General features: G+C 43.1%; 1 long non-coding RNA gene across 2 annotated transcripts in view; it reads left to right on the forward strand.

The window, feature by feature from the left end:
• Window positions 1-8,505, forward strand: part of LOC130357726 (uncharacterized) — a 133,866-nt gene extending 125,361 nt beyond the window's left edge. For both annotated transcript variants that reach the window (XR_008889233.1, XR_008889235.1), the window contains one exon: window positions 8,021-8,505. This is a non-coding gene — a long non-coding RNA (uncharacterized LOC130357726). The remainder of the gene's footprint in view (window positions 1-8,020) is intronic.
• The last annotated feature ends 13,292 nt before the right edge of the window (window positions 8,506-21,797 follow it).

Here is a 21,797-nt window from a genome sequence, read left to right on the forward strand (position 1 = left end):
TGATAACCGGCGGGACTTGCAGCTGATAATTTACATCTCTCCAGTCATCTGGATGGTCATATGGAGGAAGTGAAAAAAAAGGGCGACCCTCGCATACCCTCGCATACCAACTCTGATCTGTTGTGGAATACATTTTAAAAAACGACACCCAGGTTATTACCCCCTTCGGCACCCCCACTTGTTTTAAACTGCAATCATAAGGCAGGGGGGGGGGGGAAAGAGGAGAGGCAGATTGAAATATAGATATTGCAGTCTCCGGAGAAACATTGCTCACATGCCACCTAAAGTCAATGCTAGGAAATCTACTGGGGGGGGGGGGGGTGGAGTGATGCTGGTGACCCTAACATGGGTGAAAGAATCGTTCCATTCCACGTTTTCCGAACACTTGTCGGGAGTGTCAGTGTTAATAAATAAGGCAATTGATTTACAGACAATACACTCCCAGGTGGACCAAAGAGGAAGGTATGTCTTCCTGCATGCCAATTGGGAAGGTCGGCTGGTTATCCTAGCATTTGCATATTGCCCCCCCCCCCCCCCCCCAGTGTTAGGAAATTTGAACTGCATCATGAAAAAGGAATTGCAGGAAAAAGATCTAGGTAGCGGTAAGACCCTGTTATATAAATAGTGCAAGGAGGTAGGGTGGGAAGATGTGTGGAGGAGATTATATCCAAATAGGAAGATTTTCTCATGCTTTAATGCCACCCATAAAACCACCTTTAGGATTGACCATGTATTGGGCAATAGTTCATACGAAAGTTAGCACGGCACTGTGTTAATGAAGGAAACTTGCGTGTTGGATATGCGTCGGTGTGGCTGGGTGCTGCTGGTGGTGCTCTGACACAGTAGAATTTTCATATAGCGTTTGAAGAGAAGTAAAGAAATCGGCAACTCACCATCTTAGCTGGTATAGTCTTCTTTTATTGAAGCATACTCACGTTACAATATATAACAGAGGGAGAGGGTAGTGGGGGGATAGTAATGTGGGACCAAGCTCCTGTTTCGCACGCTATGCGTGCTTCCTCCGTCCTTCCTCTGGCCGGAGGAAGCACGCATAGTGTGCGAAACAGGAGCTCGGTGGCAAATCACTATCCCCCCACTACCCTCTCCCTCTGTTATATATTGTAACGTGAGTATGCTTCAATAAAAGAAGACTATACCAGCTGAGATGGTGAGTTGCCGATTTCTTTACTTCTCTTCAAACGCTATATGTATTGGGCAATGCTGAGGCGATAGCAGTAATAAAGAAAATAATGTATGAACCTAGAGGTATCTCTGACCACGGGTTGCTGGTATGTCATATGGTGAAAGGAAAAAAGGTGTGAGAGTTATTAATAAGGAATATAGCTAGGTTCAAGAAGAAATGTAAGGAGAAAGAAAAAGTGATGCTAGATAATATAAAAATAGCTGAAAACATATACGGTAAGAACTTGAATAAGGATAACTGGGACGAGCTGAATCAGGAACAAGAAATATACCGGAAGCTACTGCTGGAAAAGGCACAGCATGCTAGCTTCTTTGGGAAGCAAAGGCAATATACAGAGACAGAAAAACCTAACAAAGTATTCATGGGGATTATTAATCAAAAAGCTAGGAATAGGATAACGGTACTAAAAAATAAAAATGGGATGGAAGTTAGAGATCAAGAAGAAATAAATAGAATAGCACTAGACTTTTATGAGGACTTTTACACAAAGGAAAGTAAGAAGACAGAAATGGAGACTATTTTTTGTATAGGACTAAACTACCCAGACTAAGGGATGATGAGAAAAAAAAACATTGAAGAAAAATATTACCCTAGAAGAAGTGGAAGCTACTTTTAAATCATTTACTAATAGCACTGCCCCAGCATTGGACGGCTTAACATTTGATATACCGTATATACTCGAGTATAAGCCGAGTTTTTCAGCACAATTTTTCGTGCTGAAAACACCCCCCTTGGCTTATACTCGAGAGAACTCTCCACCCGCAGTGGTCTTCAACCTGCGGACCTCCAGAGGTTTCAAAACTACAACTCCCAGCAAGACCGGGCAGCCATCGGCTGTCCGGGCTTGCTGGGAGTTGTAGTTTTGGAAACCTCCGTAGGTCCGCAGGTTGAAGACCACTGCGGCCTTCGACATCATCCAGCCCCCTCTCACCCCCCTTTAGTTCTGTACAGTACTCACCTCCGCTCGGCGCTGGTCCGGTGCTGCAGGACTGTCCGGAGAGGAGGTCGTCCGGTGGGATAGTGGTTCCGGGCTGCTATCTTCACCGGGGAGGCCTCTTCTAAGCGCTTCGGGCCCGGCCCCAGAATAGTCACGTTGCCTTGACAACGACGCAGAGGTACGTTCATTGCCAACGTACTTCTGCGTCATTGTCAAGGCAACGCCTCTATTCCGGGCCGGAAGCGCGGAGAAGAGGCGCCCCCGGTGAAGATAGCAGCCCGGAACCACTATGCCACCGGACCACCTCCTCTCTGGACAGCCCTGCAGCACCGGACCAGCGCCGAGCGGAGGTGAGTACTGTACAGAACTAAAGGGGGTGAGAGGGGGCTGGATGGTGTCGAAGGCCGCAGTGGTCTTCAACCTGCGGACCTCCGGAGGTTTCAAAACTACAACTCCCAGCAAGCCCGGACAGCTGATGGCTGCCCGGGCTTGCTGGGAGTTGTAGTTTTGAAACCTCTAGAGGTCCGCAGGTTGAAGACCACTGAGGGCGGATGATGAGAAGAGGATGATGAAGGGGGTTGTGGGATGATGACAAGAGGATGATGAAGGGGGGGTGTGGGATGATGAAGGGGGGTGAGGATGATGACAAGGGGATGATGAAGGGGTGTGTGTGGGATGATTACAAGGGGATGATGAAGGGGGGTGGGGATGATGACAAGGGGATGATGAAGGGGGTGGGGATGATGACAAGGGGATGATGAAGGGGGGTGGGATGATGACAAGGGGATGATGACAGGTGATGATCATGAGGGTTTGGATGATGACAGGCGGTGATGATGATGATGATGTTAATGACGTTTCTGGATGATGACAGGGGGGGATGATGTATTTCCCACCCTAGGCTTATACTCGAGTCAATAACTTTTCCTGGGATTTTGGGTTGAAATTAGGGGTCTCGGCTTATACTCGGGTCGGCTTATACTCGAGTATATACGGTATATAAAAAGTTTAGAGATCCCTTTTATCATGCCTCTTGGAGGTAATCAATGAATCCTTGGAAAGAGGGGAATTGCCCTCTTCTATGGCAGAGGCCATAATAATCCTAATACCAAAAAAGGAGTAGGATAATCAGGCAATGGAAGCATTTAGGCCAATCTCACTCCTTAATACTAAATAGATGCCAGGATATGGACTATGCGATGTTTTTGAACATGCAGTCGCCAGCAATGGGGACCCCCGCTCCATCCTGCCTTTAGATACGCATAAAGCGTTTGACAGGGTGAAGTGGGGCTTCCTGTTTAGCGTGATATGCGTTTAGTATGAATTTAGGTAAGATATTTTTAAGGGCGTGAAAACACTATATCATAATCCTAGGGCTAGGATTAACATTAATAATGAAATATCCCAGGGAGCTATTATACTACAGAGAGGTACAAGGCAGGGTTGTCCCCTAGCCCCATTTTCTTTTCTATTTTTATTGAACCATTTGCACAAATCATAAGGGACACTGATGCTATAGAGGGATTTGGCATTAACGGGATTAATGAAAAAAAATACTTTTTATATGCAGACTATGTTGTTCTATATATATATATATATGTATATATATATATATATATATATATATATATATATGTATATGATCATGGAAATGATAAAGGTATTGGGGCTATATTCGGGTTTTCAAATTAATTGGAGTAAATCTGGTTTATTAATGTTAGAGGGGGAGAGACGGGGAATCCCAGAAGAGATACATGTTTTGCAGGAACAGAAAGCTCTGGATTATCTAGGAGTGAAGGTCTCAAAAATAAATAAATAGAGGAGTTTGCAAAATTAAACATGAGGCCATTAATAGAGAAGGTAAAGACTACAATCCAAATTTGGAAGAAATTACCTCTAAATATGGCAGAAAGAATTATGCTGGTAAAGATGATTATATTCCTCATGGTATTATATGTAATAAGGGCAGCACCGATATGATTGGGGGCACAACATATTAAAAGTATACAGGGAAAAGATAAATAATTTAATATGGGGTAGGAAACAGGAGTTCCTGGCCTCCTCACTGGAAAACGGGGGACTCGGAATTCAAAACATGCATTTGTACTATATAGCTCCACAAATTCACTATATGGTAATTGAGGATGATGTACTTAACATTTGTGTGTATAAATGGGGAATTAAGGGTGGTACTACGTTGGAAATAGTTGAAAGTGGTAGATGTTTACACAAAATGGTGAACAGGATACCTGTGTGTAAAATGTTAAACAAAGTATGAAAATTCACAAGACAATTAATTGGGATAAAAAGGAGTTTACAGTACACAATGTTATGGGAGAATGGGTATTTCCCAGAATTGGTTAAACTAAAAGAGTATGTTAACTGGGAAAAACAGGATATTAGGAGAGTGAATAATTTAATAGTAGATAATAACTAGTGTTGCTCGCGAATATTCGCAATGCAAATTTTATTCGCAAATATCGCATATTTGCGAATTCGCGAATATTCGCGAATATAGCACTATATATTCGTAATTACGAATATTCATTTTTATTTTTTTTCACAGTACACATCACAGTGATCACCCCTCTCTGCTTCCAGCTTGTGTGGTGTAAGAAGGCTCTAATATTACTGTGTGAGACTGGCGTGCGAATTTTCGCATGTGCGAAAATTAGCATATGCTAATTTTCGCATGTGCGAAAATTAGCATATGCTAATTTTCGCATACGTGAAAATAAAACGTGAATATTACGAATATGCAAATTTAGCGAATATATGACGAATATTCGTCCATATATTCGTGAAATATCGCAAATTCGAATATGGCCTATGCCGCTCAACACTAATAATAATATAGTAAAATGGAGTACACTAGTTATGGAGTTCAATCTTAGACAGAGCCAGTTCTTTCTGTATAACTCAGTAAGGAGGGTCTTTGAGAAAGATAAAATGAACCCCAGATGCGGAATTAGTAAACATGAGTTTATGGATTATGTATTTAGTATTCCCCCAACAACAAAAAAGGTACTGGGAAAGCTCTATTGGGGTCTTGTTAAAGCCTCCGTGGTAAGGAGAGGACCTAATAGTAGAAATAAATGGCTCGGGGAGGTGGGAAGTCTAGATGAAGTGGAGTGGGGGGAAGTTTTAAAATATATCAATCGGTCCTCCTTAAACATGAACCATACAATATCACTTATAAAAATTGTCCATATACACCTACATTCCTCCACAATATTGGTAAAAGAGATGCATCTAATTGCCCTAAATGCCAAGCAACTGAAGCAGACCTATGCCATATGTTATGGGGATGTCCTAAGATTAATAATTTTTGGGATGCAATTTATAAAGCAGTAGAGCAAACATTTAAAGTTAAAATATCTTTTAAAATGAAGACATTTCAGGCCTATGAAGTGGGGCTAGAAATAATGTTGTTTTAAAGATTTTTGGATTAGCAAAGATTTTGATACTTAGGAAGTGGTTTGCGCCGGATGGTGCATGTAAGAAGGAATGGGTTAGTGAAGTAGAACAAATAAAGACATTTGAACTTTTATATTATAAAGAAAAGAAAGTAGCCCCTAGAGTTCAGAGTGAATGGACTATTTCAGAGTAGGGAACCTAGCTGGCTCTGGGTAGGGGTGGAGTGGGTTGCAGTAACGTGAGTTTAGAGGAGGACAAGAGATAAGCTGTTTATATTATGTACTGATGATTCAATTGCAATTATTGTAAGTATTGATTTGTAAAATGTGAAAATAATAAAGAATAAAAAAAAAAAAAAAAGAAAATCTCAGTGATCTGTGCCCATTTTTGCTGAGCCTTCACAAGGCCCAATCATTCTTGTGGCCGGGCTGCTCAAGTGTTTATTCATTATCATGTCCGGGGCCTATTATTGGGAACAAGCATTACTAGAAGCACAGTGGAGAGCACAGAGGTGAGCACAGTGGAGACAGTGTAAAAGGGCCTTATAAATTGTATATTTTTCCTGCTGATAACACATAAGGATTTTGACTATTCATTTGAACCCTAATATATCTACTCCCAATTGACAGATATCATTGTCACAAAATAATTAATTGTCTTCAGATGCTTTAAGTTGTTATCTAGGATTAGAAAAACAGAGCTGATTTCTTAAAAAAAAACAGCACGATACCTGTCCTTGTGTCTAGCAGTCCAAGAGCCTGTGTGGTGCTACCTTAGTGAAGACTGTGACAGCTCAGTCCCTGTTATGACTAATGCCTACACTTGACACTGGCCATAGGGAATTCAACTTATGATTTCCTTGGTCTATCCTCAGACCTGCCTTAGCCTTTTAGACACAGCATCTAAAACGGGTAAAAAAGCATTCCTGGCTAGCTCAGGAAGCTGAGCGGGACCAAACTGGCAATATTGTGGGGTCCTGATCAGCTGAGAGGACGGGCAATGGCTTTCTACCTACCTTTGTCCCGTCTGATCTGCTTACTGCAAGTCAACTCAGCAGCCTGCATGGATATCACTTATCAATGCTGTGCTATGGCACAACATTGTTCAGTCTTTGTAACTGAAAGATTGCATGTACAAATTCCCTATGGGGACAAAAAAAAATTTAAAAAATAAATAAAAAGTGAATAAATATGAATAAGCCCCTTCCCTAGTAATAGTCACTAAATAGTCACTGAAAAATAAACAAAAAACATATGTGGTATCGCCTTATGAGTAAATGTTAGAACTATTAAAATTTTACATGAAACTGCACTGCCAATGGTCTAATTGTATAAACATACCAAAGTTCAGAATTGCTGATTTTTGGTCACTTCGTATAGCAGAAAAAAATTGTAAAAGGTAATAAAAAAGTCCCATCAAAACAAAAATGGTACTGAAAAAAACTACCGATCACTGGGAAAAAAGAGCAAAACCTATATAAACTTGGGTATCATTTAATCGTATGGACCTACAGAATAAAGATAATGTGTAATTTTGACCGCAAAATGCACTGCATAGAAAAGGATTTTTTGGATTTTATTATAAAGTTAGTCATGTCATTACATTGTAAATTGATGGTGCAAACAACAAGGCCTCATATGGATTTGTAGGCAGAAAATTTTAAGCGATTTGGTTAATAGAAGGCAAGAAGATAAAAACAAAATTGCAAAAATGAAAAAATCCTGATGTCCTTAAGGGGTTTATAGGATGTATTTTCCCTTTAAATTGACAAAATTCTAACAGACTGAGGTAGTTCTGATGGGAGAAAATTAATTTTCCAGCTAAATGTTCCTTTCTGTGTTTAAAAGGTTTTTGGGTAAAGTTACTTTTCTGAAAGTGGAAGCAGAGTAGACGCACACGGTCATGATTCATTACTGGAAAAAGATCTACACGACTGTTTATTCTGTAGCTTCAAGGCACAATTCTCCTTTATTTTATTTTTATTGACATTTTTAGAATTGGTTTACTGCTGAGCACCATCAATTCTAAAACATTCAATAGCTACCATTGTCATCCCAATGCACATCAGGCAAATACACAATATTTAAATGAGAGGTGATCTGATAACATGTCAGCTCAAAGTCATACTGCAGGATACAATTATATTTTGTGCCTCAGCTGAATAACTGGCATAGGGAAATTTGTGATCTTGGCAGTGCTACATTGTGGACTTAGCCACAAGCAATTGAAAACATTAGATTGGTGCGTTACAGTCGGCTAACTTGTTATGATTTCAGGTCAGATTATAATATTTTTCTGCAATGCTAAATGTATCTGATGCAGGGGTTGTCTTACACCCTTCTGAGATAAGATGGGGCATACATTTCAATTTTATGGTTTTTTTTTTCTTTTCTTTTCTTTCTTGCTTTTTTTTTTTTTTCCCCCAGTCTGTTTTCTCACTTGTGTATGTGTTTTGTTCATAGGTGGAGAAGAATTTGTAAAAAGGACCCTGTGCCTGTCCGGTATGGGTAGATGTAAAAATGTATAAAGAATCCAGGAGAATTCATGCAGAACTACTTTCCAAATATTCATGCTGGTGGAATACAAACTAAACTCTTCAATATATAACTGTGATACATACTAACACATTTGGAGACTATCAGGTTCCTTTGCATGGTATTCATGATTTTTATGTTTTACATTGCATAAACATTTAGTTATGTTTATCCGTGGCTAAATGTCTACTCCAATGGACTGGTTCTACATAATATTTAGTGAGAAATTAAATTAAAACTGACTACCAGTTCACCCACATTACCACAATACACAGGGTTATACTGCAGGTGAACCGGATTATAACAAAGTATCACCTGGATCCGCGGTCCCATTGCCAGAGATACCAGTTGTATTAGCCTCCATTGCTAGGCGGCTTTGTGCTTTGGAGGCAGGACCCGGCATGCTGGGTATGCCAGGTGTCGCCTCCATTGTGTGTATTGGATTTAGTGCGGGTGAAACGGCTGTCAATGTCCCTTTAACCCCTTAAGGACCAGGCCCATTTTGGCCTTAAGGACCAGACCAATTTTATTTTAGCATTTTAGTTTTTCCCTCCTCACCTTCTAAAAATCATAACTCTTTTATACTTCCATCCACAGACACATATGAGGGCTTTTTTTTGTGTCACCAATTGTACTTTGTAATTACATCACTTATTTTACCATAAAATGTATGGTGAAACCAAACAAATATTATTTATGTGGGAAAATTTAAAAGAAAACCGCAATTTGGCAAATTTTGGAAGGTTTTGTTTTCACGCTGTACACTTTCCGGTAAAAAATTACATGTTTTCTTTATTCTGTTGGTCAATAAGATTAAAATGATACCCATGGTTATATGCTTTTCTATAATTGTACCGATTAACAAAAATCTCAAACCATTTTAACAAAATTAGTATGTTTGAAATAGCCCTATTTTGACCACCTATAACTTTCTCATTTTTCTGTATATGGGGCAGTATGAAAGCTACTTTTTGTGCCATGATCTGTAGTTTTTATCAGTACAACTTTTGCTTAGGTTTTACTTTTTATAAATGTTTTATACATTTTTTTGGAAATAAAATGTGACAAAAAAAGCATCAATTTTGGACATTTTTATTTTTTTTTACGTTTACGCCATTCACCATATGGGATGATTAACAATATATTTTAATGGTTCAGATGTTTACGCACGTGGCGATACCAAATATGTTTAATAATTTTTTTTACGCTTTTTTGGGGGTAAAATGGGAAAAAAACAGACGTTTTACTTTTTTATTGGGGGTGGGTATTTTTCAATTTTTTTTACTTTTTTATTTTACATTTTTTTTAACGCTTTAATAGTCCCCATAGGGGGCTATTCATAGCAATCATTAGATTTTTTAATACTGTTCAGTGCTATGCATAGAGCATAGCACTGATCAGTGTTATCGGTCATCTTCTGCTCTGGTCTGCTCGATCTCAGACCAGAGCAGAAGACCCCGGGAGATAGCCGGAGCCAGGTGAGGGGACCTTCCGCTGCCATGCTGGATGATCATCTGTATTGATCATGGCATCTGAGGGGTTAATGGCGGACAGCCACACGATCGCGGATGTCCACCATTACCCGCGGGTCCTTGGCTGCTGATAGCAGCCGGGACCTGCTGCGCATGACGCGAGCACCGGTCCGGTGTACGTAAATGTACGTCATGGTGAGTTAAGTACCACTGCACCATTGCACCACTGCCATTACGTATATTTACATCCATTGTCGTTAAGGGGTTAATGGGTCATTAAACCTAAAACCTATTTCTAAAGTCTTTTTCTACATATTCTGTGAAATTGAACGTCACAAATGTTGTGCAACAGAGACATTTCTGCTACTTTTCTACTCGAAAAAGGCTCTTAATCTGTTGATCAATTCCCCCCATTTGTGTAGCGTACATAAACAATAAAGACATTAAAGTCAATTCTTGACAAGTTGACATGACATCACAAAGGCCAATGAATTGAATGAATATATATAGTGTGAGTGTCAGGATTCGCCAGGCTGGAGGTGGATCCTCTGTGTCAGAGAGGGAATGGCGTGGACCGTGTCGGTGGACCGGTTCTAAGTTGCTACTGGTTTTCACCAGAGCCCGCTGCAAAGCGGGATGGACTTGCAGCGGCGGTAGCAACCAGGTCGTATCCACCGGCAACGGCTCAACCTCTCTGACTGCTGAGATAGGCGCGGTACAAGGGAGTAGACAAGAGCAGAGTTGGACGTAGCAGAAGGTCAGGGCAGGCAGCAAGGATCGTAGTCAGGGGCAATGGCAAGAGGTCTGGAACACAGGCTAGGAACACACAAGGAAACACTTTCACTGGCACAATGGCAACAAGATCCGGCAAGGAAGTGCAGGGGAAGTGAGGTGATATAGGGAAGTGCACAGGTGAAGACACTAATTAAAACCCATGCACCAATCAGTGGCGCACCGGCCCTTTAAATCGCAAAGACCCGGCGCGCACGCGCCCTAGGGAGCGGGGCCGCGCACGCCGGGGCAGCACAGACGGGGAGCGAGTCTGGTAAGCGGGTCGGGATGCGCACCGCGAGCGGGCGCGTCCCGCATAGCGAATCGCATCCCGGCTGGGGGCATTATCGCAGCGCACCCGGTCAGCGGGTCTGACCGGGGCGCTGCGAACAGGAGAACGCTGTAAGCGCTCCAGGGAGGAGCGGGGACCCGGAGCGCTCGGCGTAACAGTGAGCAAAACATGTACTGTATGTCAAATGGTAAAACAAATAAATCCAAATGTATATCCTTTTATTAATTTAAATGTATTTGATGTACAATAAAGCATATTTCTGTGGTTTATACTATATGAATTTATTGTGTGCACTCCAACCCACCCCCTCATCCCAACCCTATATAAGTAGCAGGTAGCTACACATGGCCTTTTCTTTTCTGGCAGCTTCCCAGTCTGACTGGGAGCACATGGTAAGTGAGCTTTTACACCTTGTTCACACTGTTGTGGTGCTGTGCGGCATCCATTTCTGCAGTGGCGCCGTGTTTGTGGGGAGGCGTGGCCCTGAGACGGGTTTGAGTGGCATTGGGGCTGCACTGCCAGTGGGTCTCTCCCCCTGTGGGCACTGGTGTTGCGGCGGTGGTGGTCGCCGCCCAGTGCTACACCATTTTATGCTTTGTAGAAGGAAGGTCTATGACCTCTGGGAAAAATGGACATCAACCGGGGCGCAGACTTCAAGCTGAACAAAGTTCTTTATTAAAACCAATAAAAACGCCCTCTCTTTTTCTTCTTTTATTGTCCTGTCATTTTATGACAGGGACGTTAGGGACCCACTCTAATTAGGTGGCCTTGACAAGGCGATTGGGCTTGTACCCTTTGATCAAAATGTATACTAACAACCTGTTAGTTTTTGAATTTATGCTGAGAAGCAAGTAGATCAAATTACAAAATGTAGATGTGCAACCATGTCTGGTTTCTCTACTTGAATTCACATTGAATGTATTGGCCTTTTTTCTATTCTGTCATGACTTGACTTCGAGGTCTGTATTGCTTATGTACTTATGTATTTTTTCCAATTAATGTCCGAACATGTGAAGTTATTTAGTCTATCAATAATTGTCATTTTATAGGTTGGTGTGTTATTAAACACTCTCTGTACCGTTACTTTTTTTTTATCTATGACTGAGAGTAGCTTTAGCCCTCAAATTTTATACCAACTAGTCTTTTGTGTGATTAAATAAAGTATTGTAGTTTTACCCGTTTGGCATTGGACATGTATCCTTTGCTTACCAACCCCTGCTTACAGCTCTTAAAGCATTCTAAATACCCTCATTGTATACCCAAGACGGCAACACATCTTGTGATACAGCAGCAGAAATTAAGCTGTTCTGACTTTTACTTTGTTTTCCACCATTCTTTACAGTTTAATAGTTCTCCATCATGTCCCAAAAAGACAGTGCTTTGGCAAACTTTGGATTTATGGGGCATTTTGGACATGCATGATGTACACTTAGCTCAACACATCCGTTGATGTACCATGTGAGATTACCATCTTTACACAACATGATTTGTTAACACTTATATATATATATATATATATATATATATATATATATACACACACTGTGTTCTTCTATGTATGGACATCCCTTGATTGTTATATAAATACATTATTTTGAGTGTTCTGAGTGCTTTTTTGAGTTTTGTAATATGTTGAACTGGTTCCATGAGAAATGGCAATGGTCAACAAAACTAAAGGAAATATAAAGGTGGAGTTGCAAAGAAAAAGCCATATTTAGGCTATGTTTACATCTCGGAGACTGCGGGCTCCGGCGTTAGGACTTCACAGGAATGCACTGTTTCATAGACTGCTATGTATTCCATACGGAGTCCTCAGAAAGAATGGACAGGTTCATAATTTCTGTGAAAAGGGAATTCGTAATTTCCATGCAGGAAACATCTGGCACAGTGCAGCAGAATCCTGTTGAACTCACCATGACTCTGCTGTAGCAGTATCTCTTTGCAAAATTCCAATGCGGAAGTCCACACGTAATTAAGGCTATGGCCTTAACCTCTAGAGGACACAGTGCGTAACTGTATGCCCTGGCATGCACCAGGACCGACATGTATGTCCTGAGTCTCATCAGGACTATGAAGCAAGCGCAGAATCTGTACTGGCGGTCCCCGGCTGCTATCAGTGATCACAATGATGCCCTTCATTAACAATACTAATCATAGCATCTGAAGCATAAGGGAAGCTTTGAGAGACTCATCGGACCACCCACACGCAATCGCGAGGGTCTGATGAGTCAAGATGTCAACTGGAGCTCCACTCCCCAGCTCCACAGCCTCCCCAGTGATTTTATTTTCTATGGTCTGCCTTCTGAAGTAGATCGTGAATACACTGACCAGTGCTATGCTATGAATAGCATGGAACAGTATTAGCAATCAATAGAGTGCTATAAATAGTCCCCTGTGGGGACTTAAAAAATGTAAATAAAAATTTCAATAAATGTAAATAATCTCCTCCCCAATAGAAAAAAATATCCCCACCCCTTTCTCTATTTTACAAAAACTAAAATAAAATCAATATATTTGGCATTGATGCATGTGGAAATGTCTGAACTATTAAAGTATAATGTTAATGATCCCATATCCTTGAATGCCATAAACCTAAAAAATACCAATATTGCTGAATTTTTTTTTGCCTTACCATATTCCAGCAAAAAAGGAATAAAAAGTGATCAAAAAGTCACATATAAGCAAAAGTGATATCGATAAAACCTCACGATGATGGAGCAAAAAAATGAGCCCTCATGCAGCCCTGTATACAGGAAAATAAGAAAGTTATAGGCGTCAAACAAGGGCAATTTTAAAGGAGTACTCTGGTGCAGAGTATTCCTGCTGCGTCCTGCCCGGGCTGCAAAATAAAAGAAAATAAACCATCTCTCACCTTCCTGGGTTCTCACTGAGCACCACTACAGCTGATCGGTCCTCCGGTCCATCTTCTTCATACTTCCGGGTGTAACGAAGCGTCACATGGCGCTCAGCCTATCGCCGGCCGCCGCGATGTTCTGCCTCGGCCCATAATAGGCTGAGCACCATGTGACGTTTCGTTACACCCGGAAGTATGAAGAAGATGTACCGGAGGACCGATCAGCTGTAGTGGCGCTCCGCGAGAACCCAGGAAGGTGAGATATGGTTTATTTTCATTTATTTTGCTGCCCGGGCAGGACGCAGCAGGAATACTCTGCACCAGAGTACTCCTTTAATATTTTTTTTGTTGTGCTATACTTTTTATGGTAAAATGAAAGATCTCATTACAAAGTATGATTAGTAAAACAAGCCCCCATATGGGTCTGTGAAAGAATAGGAGTTATGGCTCTAAAAATGCAAAGAGATGAAAATGCAAAAATGAAAACTGGTTGTGTCCTCAAAGCCAAAATGGGCTGTGTTCTTAAGGGGTTTAACTTTATTGATGTGTAGTGTATGTTATTCTTCTGCTCTCTGCCAATACTTGGTACAAATAACATAACATCATAACAGATAGATTTAAAAATATAGTTAAAGGGAAACTCCGGTGGGAAAAAAAAAATCAAATCAACTGGCGTCAGAAAGTTAGAAACAAATTTGTTAATTACTTCTATTTAAAAATCTTAACCCTTCCAGCACCTGTCAGCTGTTGTATACTACAGATATACTACAGAGAAATTTGTGAAGTTCTTTCCAGTCTGACCACAGTGCTCTTTGATGACATCTCTGTCCATGTCAGGAACTGTCCATAGTAGGAGAGGTTTTCTATGGGGATATGCTTCTAATCTGGACAGTTCCTGACACGCACAGAGGTCTCAGCAGAGAGCACTGTTTTCAGACTGGAAAGAACTTCACAAATTTCTCTGTAGTATACTGCAGCTGATAAGTACTGGAAGGCTTTAGATTTTGAAATAGAAATAATTTACATATCTGTTTAACTTTTTGGCACCAGTTGACTTGAAAACTTTTGTTTTCTACTTATTTCCACTGGAGTTCCCCTTTAAAGAACATATCTAAAACAGTACAAGAATCACCAGTCGCCTAACCAACAAGTCACTAACACATGCAGTGGGACACTACAGATATTTTATACATCTTTAAATCCCCCTAAGCTTGTCAAAGGGAATGACATGTGATGGGCTATATATATATAAACCACAGACACCGCTTACAACTATGTATGTTTGAGCGCCACACAAAGGAAGCAATAAATGAGGAGTTCATGAAGATCAGTCAATAGTAATGGATCTTCTCAATCAATTTAAATTCAGTTGAATTTCTAGCAATATATAAAATACAGCGGAAATATTAAGGATATAGGGGGACATTTATAAAAGGATTTACTCCCTTTTTCTTGCTTATAATTGTCTCTCAAATGTCTCCTGTGCGACTCCACTGTTTTTTGTGCGACTTTATGCTGCAGAGCGAGAAGAGCAAGTTTTTTCAGTTTGGCTTATGTAAGCAAGTTTTGAAAATGGAATTGCAGTAGTCAGAGATTTATAACGTGCGACTGTAGCAAGAAAGTCGCACACCATCAAAAAATGCCATATATTTACTCCAGCTCAACCCTGGCTTACAGATTTTGCTTGCTCAGAAGAGGTGATATCAGCAGACTCCTGCAGAGGGACTACTACTGAAACAGACTTGTTTCCATGATGCGAGTAGTAATTCCCCACTACAGGAGTCTGCCGGTGGCTGGGGAGGTTACCTTAGTGTTTGTATTACTACCCCCATCATGGAACAGACTCTGTTCCATGATGGGGGTTGTAGTACAGGGGCTGAGGGATTGATCACACCGGGTCTCACTACTGAGACCCGATCCGATTAGAAGTTATTAATCAGGGGAGCGGTTGGCATGGTCCGCAACCCTGTGATCACCGATGTATTTTACTTTCATTTTTAAATTCCCCGCGGGGAGCTCTGAATGGCCGGTACTGAGGAGCCATTCAGGGCTCCCTGCGGGGTTTTTAAAATGGACAATGTATATTAAAAGCGCTGTGGCGGCAAGATAAATAGCGCTATATATCTAGCCCCCCAGCGCATTTATAAAGATATAACCTCCGCCAGTGCAAAAATATATACCCCCGCAGTATATATATATATATATATATATATATATATATATATATATATATATATGTGACCCCCTGCCGGCGCATTTATAATGTAACCCCCGCAGGCGCATTTATAATTATATACCCCCGGCAGGTGCATTTGTCATTAATGCAGTGCTATCTGTGAAAAGCATTTTACGCGCAGAGCAACGCACAAGCCACCGCCGGCGCGATGCTGCTGATAGAATACTATTCAAGTGCTGTGGGGGCCAGATATATAGTATTATCTGGCCCCCACAGCACTTCTATATAATATGCCCCTGCAGTGCTATGGATGAATAGTATTCTATCAGCAGCATCGTGCCGTTGGCGGCTGGTGCGATGCTCTGCGCCTAAAATGCTTTTCACAGACAGCGCTGCATTAATGAAAAATGTGCCAGCGGGGGGGTCAATGAAATGTGCCAGCGGGGGGGGCACATAAATTCGCTGGCGAGGGTATATAATTATAAATGCACCTGAGGGGGTTACATTATAAATGTGCCAGTGGGGGGTCACATATATATACTGCCGGGGTATATATTTTTGCGCTGGCGGGGGTTATATCTTTATTAATGAGCTGGGGGGCTAGATATATAGCGCTATATATCTTGTCCCCCACAGCGCTTTTAATATACATTGTCCATTTTAAAATCCCCGCAGGGAGCCCTGAATAGCTACTCAGTACCGTCCATTCAGAGCTCCGGGGAATTTAAAAATGAAAGTAAAATACATGGGTGCTTGCAGGGTTGCGGACCATGCCGCCCACTCCCCTACTTAATAACTTCTGATCGGATCTGGTCTCAGAAGTGAGACCCTGTGCGATCAATCCCTCAGTCCCTGTACTACAACCCCCATCATGAAACAGAGTCTGTTCCATGATGGGAGTAGTAATACAAACACTAATGTAGCCTCCCCAGCCGCCGACAGACTCCTGCAGCCAGGAACTACTACTCCCACCATTATTAAAGGGTGAACTTTATAGTGTGAAAGCAGCCTTACATGAGCAAAATCTCAAAATGAAATACAGAATGGAGGAAAAAAGCTGATTTGCTTATGTGAGACAAATTTTAAAAGGCTGTGTGACTTGTTATAAATTTGTTGCACGTAAGCAAAACATTAAGCAAAAAAAAAAAAAAAAAAAAAACAACTAAAAAAATACATACATAAGCAAGTTTTTATGAATGTCCCCCATAGTCATTCAATTAATATTATGTTTTATACACCACTGGGATATATAACATGTGTTCTCAATTTATCTATAGTATAACATTCGTTTAGAGCCCTATAGAAACATACAATATTAAAGGGAACCTGTCAGGAGTTTAAAGTTGCTTGAAGCATGTACGGCATGAAACATGCTCATGCTTTATTATGACAATTATTATTTACTCTGAAATGCTAAGGGGGAGGGGGGGATTTATTAAAACCTGTGTAGAGGAAGAGTTGTGCAATTGTCCTCCCCTCATAAGTGCATTCCACATACCTACATCTAAGTAGTGTACTATTTTGTACCTGTTAATCTGTCAAGGGCCTAGATACTGTGAAAGGCCAGGGAAAAGTAATCACCGGCTGGTGTTTTACTCAAATACTTTTTAAGCATACTGTAGCACATTTTTCTGCCCTAATAAGTGCATACCACATACCTACATCTAAGTGGTGTACTATTTTGTACCTGTTAAACTCTCAAGGGCCTGGATACTGTGAAAAGCCAGCCAAAAGGACACACCTGCTGCTGTTCTATACAAAAACTGTTTTAAGCTTAGTGAAGCATATTGCACTCCCCACATATACTCACTAAGTATGTCAGGCAGAGAAGTGCCAGGACGTGCACAGAGGCCAAAATTTATCAGGCGCAGGCAGAGGTCACAGCAGAGGCCTAAATTCATCAAGCACAAGCAGAGGTTGCAGCAGAGTAGGGGCATGTGGCAGCAGGAGTCGCAACGAGAGGTCTTAGCTCCCGGTGTCAGCTAACAGTCATGTCTCGACCAGCAAACCAGCAGCCGTGATTGATTGGTTCACTCGGTCATCCACTTCATCCCAAGTGACATCTGACACCCCTAGTCAACAGTCAGTGAGTGTCACGATGCCGGCTGGCAGGTAGTGGATCCTCTGTGCCAGAGAGGGATTGGCGTGGACCGTGCTAGTGGATCGGTTCTAAGTCACTACTGGTTTTCACCAGAGCCCGCCGCAAAGCGGGATGGACTTGCTGCGGCGGTAGTGACCAGGTCGTATCCACTAGCAACGGCTCAACCTCTCTGACTGCTGAAGATAGGCGCGGTACAAGGGAGTAGACAGAAGCAAGGTCGGACGTAGCAGAAGGTCGGGGCAGGCAGCAAGGATCGTAGTCAGGGGCAACGGCAGGAGGTCTGGAACACAGGCTAGGAACACACAAGGAAACGCTTTCACTGGCACGATGGCAACAAGATCCGGCAAGGAAGTGCAGGGGAAGTGAGGTGATATAGGGAAGTGCACAGGTGATCAGACTAATTGGAACCACTGCGCCAATCAGCGGCGCAGTGGCCCTTTAAATCGCAAAGACCCGGCGCGCGCGCGCCCTAAGGAGCGGGGCCGCGCGCGCCGGGACAGGACCGACGGAGAGCGAGTCAGGTACGGGAGCCGGGGTGCGCATCGCGAGCGGGCGCTACCCGCATCGCGAATCGCATCCCGGCTGGAGGCAGTATCGCAGCGCCCCGGGTCAGTGGATCTGACCGGAGCGCTGCAGTGAGGAGAGTGTAGCGAGCGCTCCGGGGAGGAGCGGGGACCCGGAGCGCTCGGCGTAACAGTACCCCCCCCCTTGGGTCTCCCCCTCTTTTTAGAGCCTGAGAACCTGAGGAGCAGACTTTTGTCTAGGATATTGTCCTCAGGTTCCCAGGATCTCTCTTCTGGACCACAACCCTCCCAATCCACTAAAAAAAAGGTTTTCCCTCTGACCTTTTTAGATGCTAGAATCTCTTTGACGGAGAAGATGTCCGAGGAGCCGGAAACAGGAGTGGGAGGAACAGATTTGGGAGAGAAACGGTTGATGATGAGTGGTTTAAGAAGAGAAACGTGAAAGGCATTAGGAATACGAAGAGAAGGAGGAAGAAGAAGTTTGTAAGAGACAGGATTAATCTGACACAAAATTTTGAAAGGACCAAGATAGCGTGGTCCCAACTTGTAGCTAGGGACACGGAAGCGGACATATTTAGCGGAGAGCCATACCTTGTCTCCAGGGGAAAAAATGGGAGGAGCTCTTCTTTTCTTATCCGCGAACTTCTTCATGCGTGATGAAGCCTGTAAGAGAGATTTTTGGGTCTCTCTCCATATGATGGAAAGGTCACGAGAAATTTCATCCACAGCAGGCAGACCAGAGGGCAAGGGGGTAGGGAGGGGGGGAAGAGGGTGACGGCCGTACACCACGAAAAATGGGGATTTGGAGGAAGATTCAGAGACTCTGAAGTTATACGAGAATTCGGCCCATGGAAGGAGATCTGCCCAGTCATCCTGGCGGGAGGAAACAAAATGTCGTAAATAATCACCCAAGACCTGGTTAATTCTTTCTACTTGTCCATTGGATTGGGGATGATATGCAGAAGAAAAATTTAATTTAATCTTGAGTTGTTTACAGAGAGCCCTCCAGAATTTAGACACGAATTGGACGCCTCTATCCGAGACGATCTGCGTAGGCAACCCGTGAAGACGAAAAATGTGTACAAAAAATTGTTTAGCCAACTGAGGCGCTGAAGGAAGACCAGGAAGAGGGATGAAATGTGCCATTTTGGAGAATCGATCAACGACCACCCAAATAACAGTGTTGCCACGGGAAGGGGGTAAATCAGTAATAAAATCCATACCAATCAGAGACCAAGGCTGTTCGGGGACAGGCAGGGGATGAAGAAAACCAGCGGGCTTCTGGCGAGGAGTCTTATCCCGGGCACAGATAGTGCAGGCTCGCACAAAGTCCACAACATCCGTCTCCAGAGTCGGCCACCAATAGAAGCGGGAGATGAGTTGCACAGATTTCTTGATGCCCACATGACCTGCGAGATGGGAGGAGTGACCCCATTTGAGGATTCCGAGGCGTTGGCGTGGAGAAACAAAGGTCTTTCCTGGAGGAGTTTGCCTGATGGAGGCTGGAGAAGTGGAAATCAGGCAGTCAGGAGGAATGATGTGTTGCGGAGAGAGTTCAACTTCCGAGGCATCCGAGGAACGAGAGAGAGCATCGGCCCTAATGTTCTTATCGGCAGGCCGAAAGTGAATTTCAAAATTAAATCGGGCAAAGAACAGAGACCACCGGGCCTGGCGAGGATTCAGCCGTTGGGCAGACTGGAGGTAGGAGAGGTTCTTGTGATCGGTGTAAATAATAACTGGAAATCTTGATCCCTCCAGCAGATGCCTCCATTCCTCAAGTGCTAATTTGATGGCTAGAAGCTCTCGATCCCCGATGGAGTAGTTCCTCTCCGCCGGAGAGAAGGTCCTAGAAAAAAAACAACAAGTGACAGCATGCCCGGAAGAATTTTTTTGTAGAAGGACCGCTCCAGCTCCTACAGAGGAGGCATCAACCTCCAATAGGAAGGGTTTGGAAGGGTCAGGTCTGGAGAGCACGGGAGCCGAAGAAAAGGCAGACTTGAGTCGTTTAAAGGCGTCTTCCGCTTGAGGAGGCCAAGACTTGGGATCGGCATTTTTTTTGGTTAAAGCCACGATAGGGGCCACAACGGTAGAAAAATGTGGAATAAATTGCCTGTAATAATTGGCGAACCCCAAAAAGCGTTGGATAGCACGGAGTCCGGAGGGGCGTGGCCAATCTAAGACGGCAGAGAGTTTGTCTGGATCCATTTGTAGTCCCTGGCCAGAGACCAAGTATCCTAGAAAAGGAAGAGATTGGCATTCAAACAGACATTTCTCAATTTTGGCATAGAGTTGATTGTCACGAAGTCTTTGAAGAACCATACGGACATGCTGGCGGTGTTCTTCTAGATTGGCAGAAAAAATCAGGATGTCGTCCAGATATACAACAACACAGGAGTATAAAAGATCACGAAAAATTTCATTAACAAAGTCTTGGAAGACGGCAGGGGCGTTGCACAGGCCAAAGGGCATGACCAGATACTCAAAGTGTCCATCTCTGGTGTTAAATGCCGTTTTCCATTCATCCCCCTCTCTGATGCGGATGAGATTATAAGCACCTCTTAAGTCCAGTTTAGTAAAGATGTGGGCACCTTGGAGGCGATCAAAGAGTTCAGAGATGAGGGGTAGGGGGTAGCGGTTCTTAACCGTGATTTTATTAAGACCGCGGTAGTCAATGCAAGGACGTAGGGAGCCATCTTTTTTGGACACAAAGAAAAATCCGGCTCCGGCAGGAGAGGAGGATTTACGGATAAAGCCCTTTTTTAAATTTTCCTGGACGTATTCAGACATGGCAAGAGTCTCTGGGGCGGACAGAGGATAAATTCTGCCCCGGGGTGGAGTAGTGCCCGGGAGGAGGTCGATAGGACAATCATAAGGCCTGTGAGGAGGTAGAGTCTCAGCTTGTTTTTTGCAGAAAACATCCGCAAAGTCCATATAGGCCTTAGGGAGACCGGTTACTGGAGGAACCACAGAGTCACGGCAAGGGTTACTGGGAACCGGTTTTAGACAGTCCTTGGAACAAGAGGGCCCCCAACTCTTGATCTCCCCAGTGGACCAATCCAGGGTTGGGGAATGAAGTTGAAGCCAGGGAAGTCCAAGGAGAATTTCAGAAGTGCAATTGGGGAGGACCAAAAGTTCAATCCTCTCGTGATGAGATCCGATGCACATTAGAAGGGGCTCCGTGCGGAAACGTATGGTACAGTCCAATCTTTCATTGTTTACACAATTGATGTAAAGGGGTCTGGCGAGACTGGTCACTGGGATGTTGAACCTGTTGACGAGAGAGGCCAAAATAAAATTTCCTGCAGATCCAGAGTCCAAGAAGGCCATCGTAGAGAAGGAGAAGGCAGAGGCAGACATCCGCACAGGCACAGTAAGACGTGGAGAAGCAGAGTAGACATCAAGGACTGTCTCACCTTTGTGCGGAGTCAGCGTACGTTTTTCCAGGCGGGGAGGACGGATAGGACAATCCCTCAGGAAGTGTTCGGTACTAGCACAGTACAGGCAGAGATTCTCCA

Source organism: Hyla sarda, chromosome 2 (assembly GCF_029499605.1).
Source record: "Hyla sarda isolate aHylSar1 chromosome 2, aHylSar1.hap1, whole genome shotgun sequence".
Classification (NCBI taxonomy): Eukaryota; Metazoa; Chordata; class Amphibia; order Anura; family Hylidae; genus Hyla; species Hyla sarda.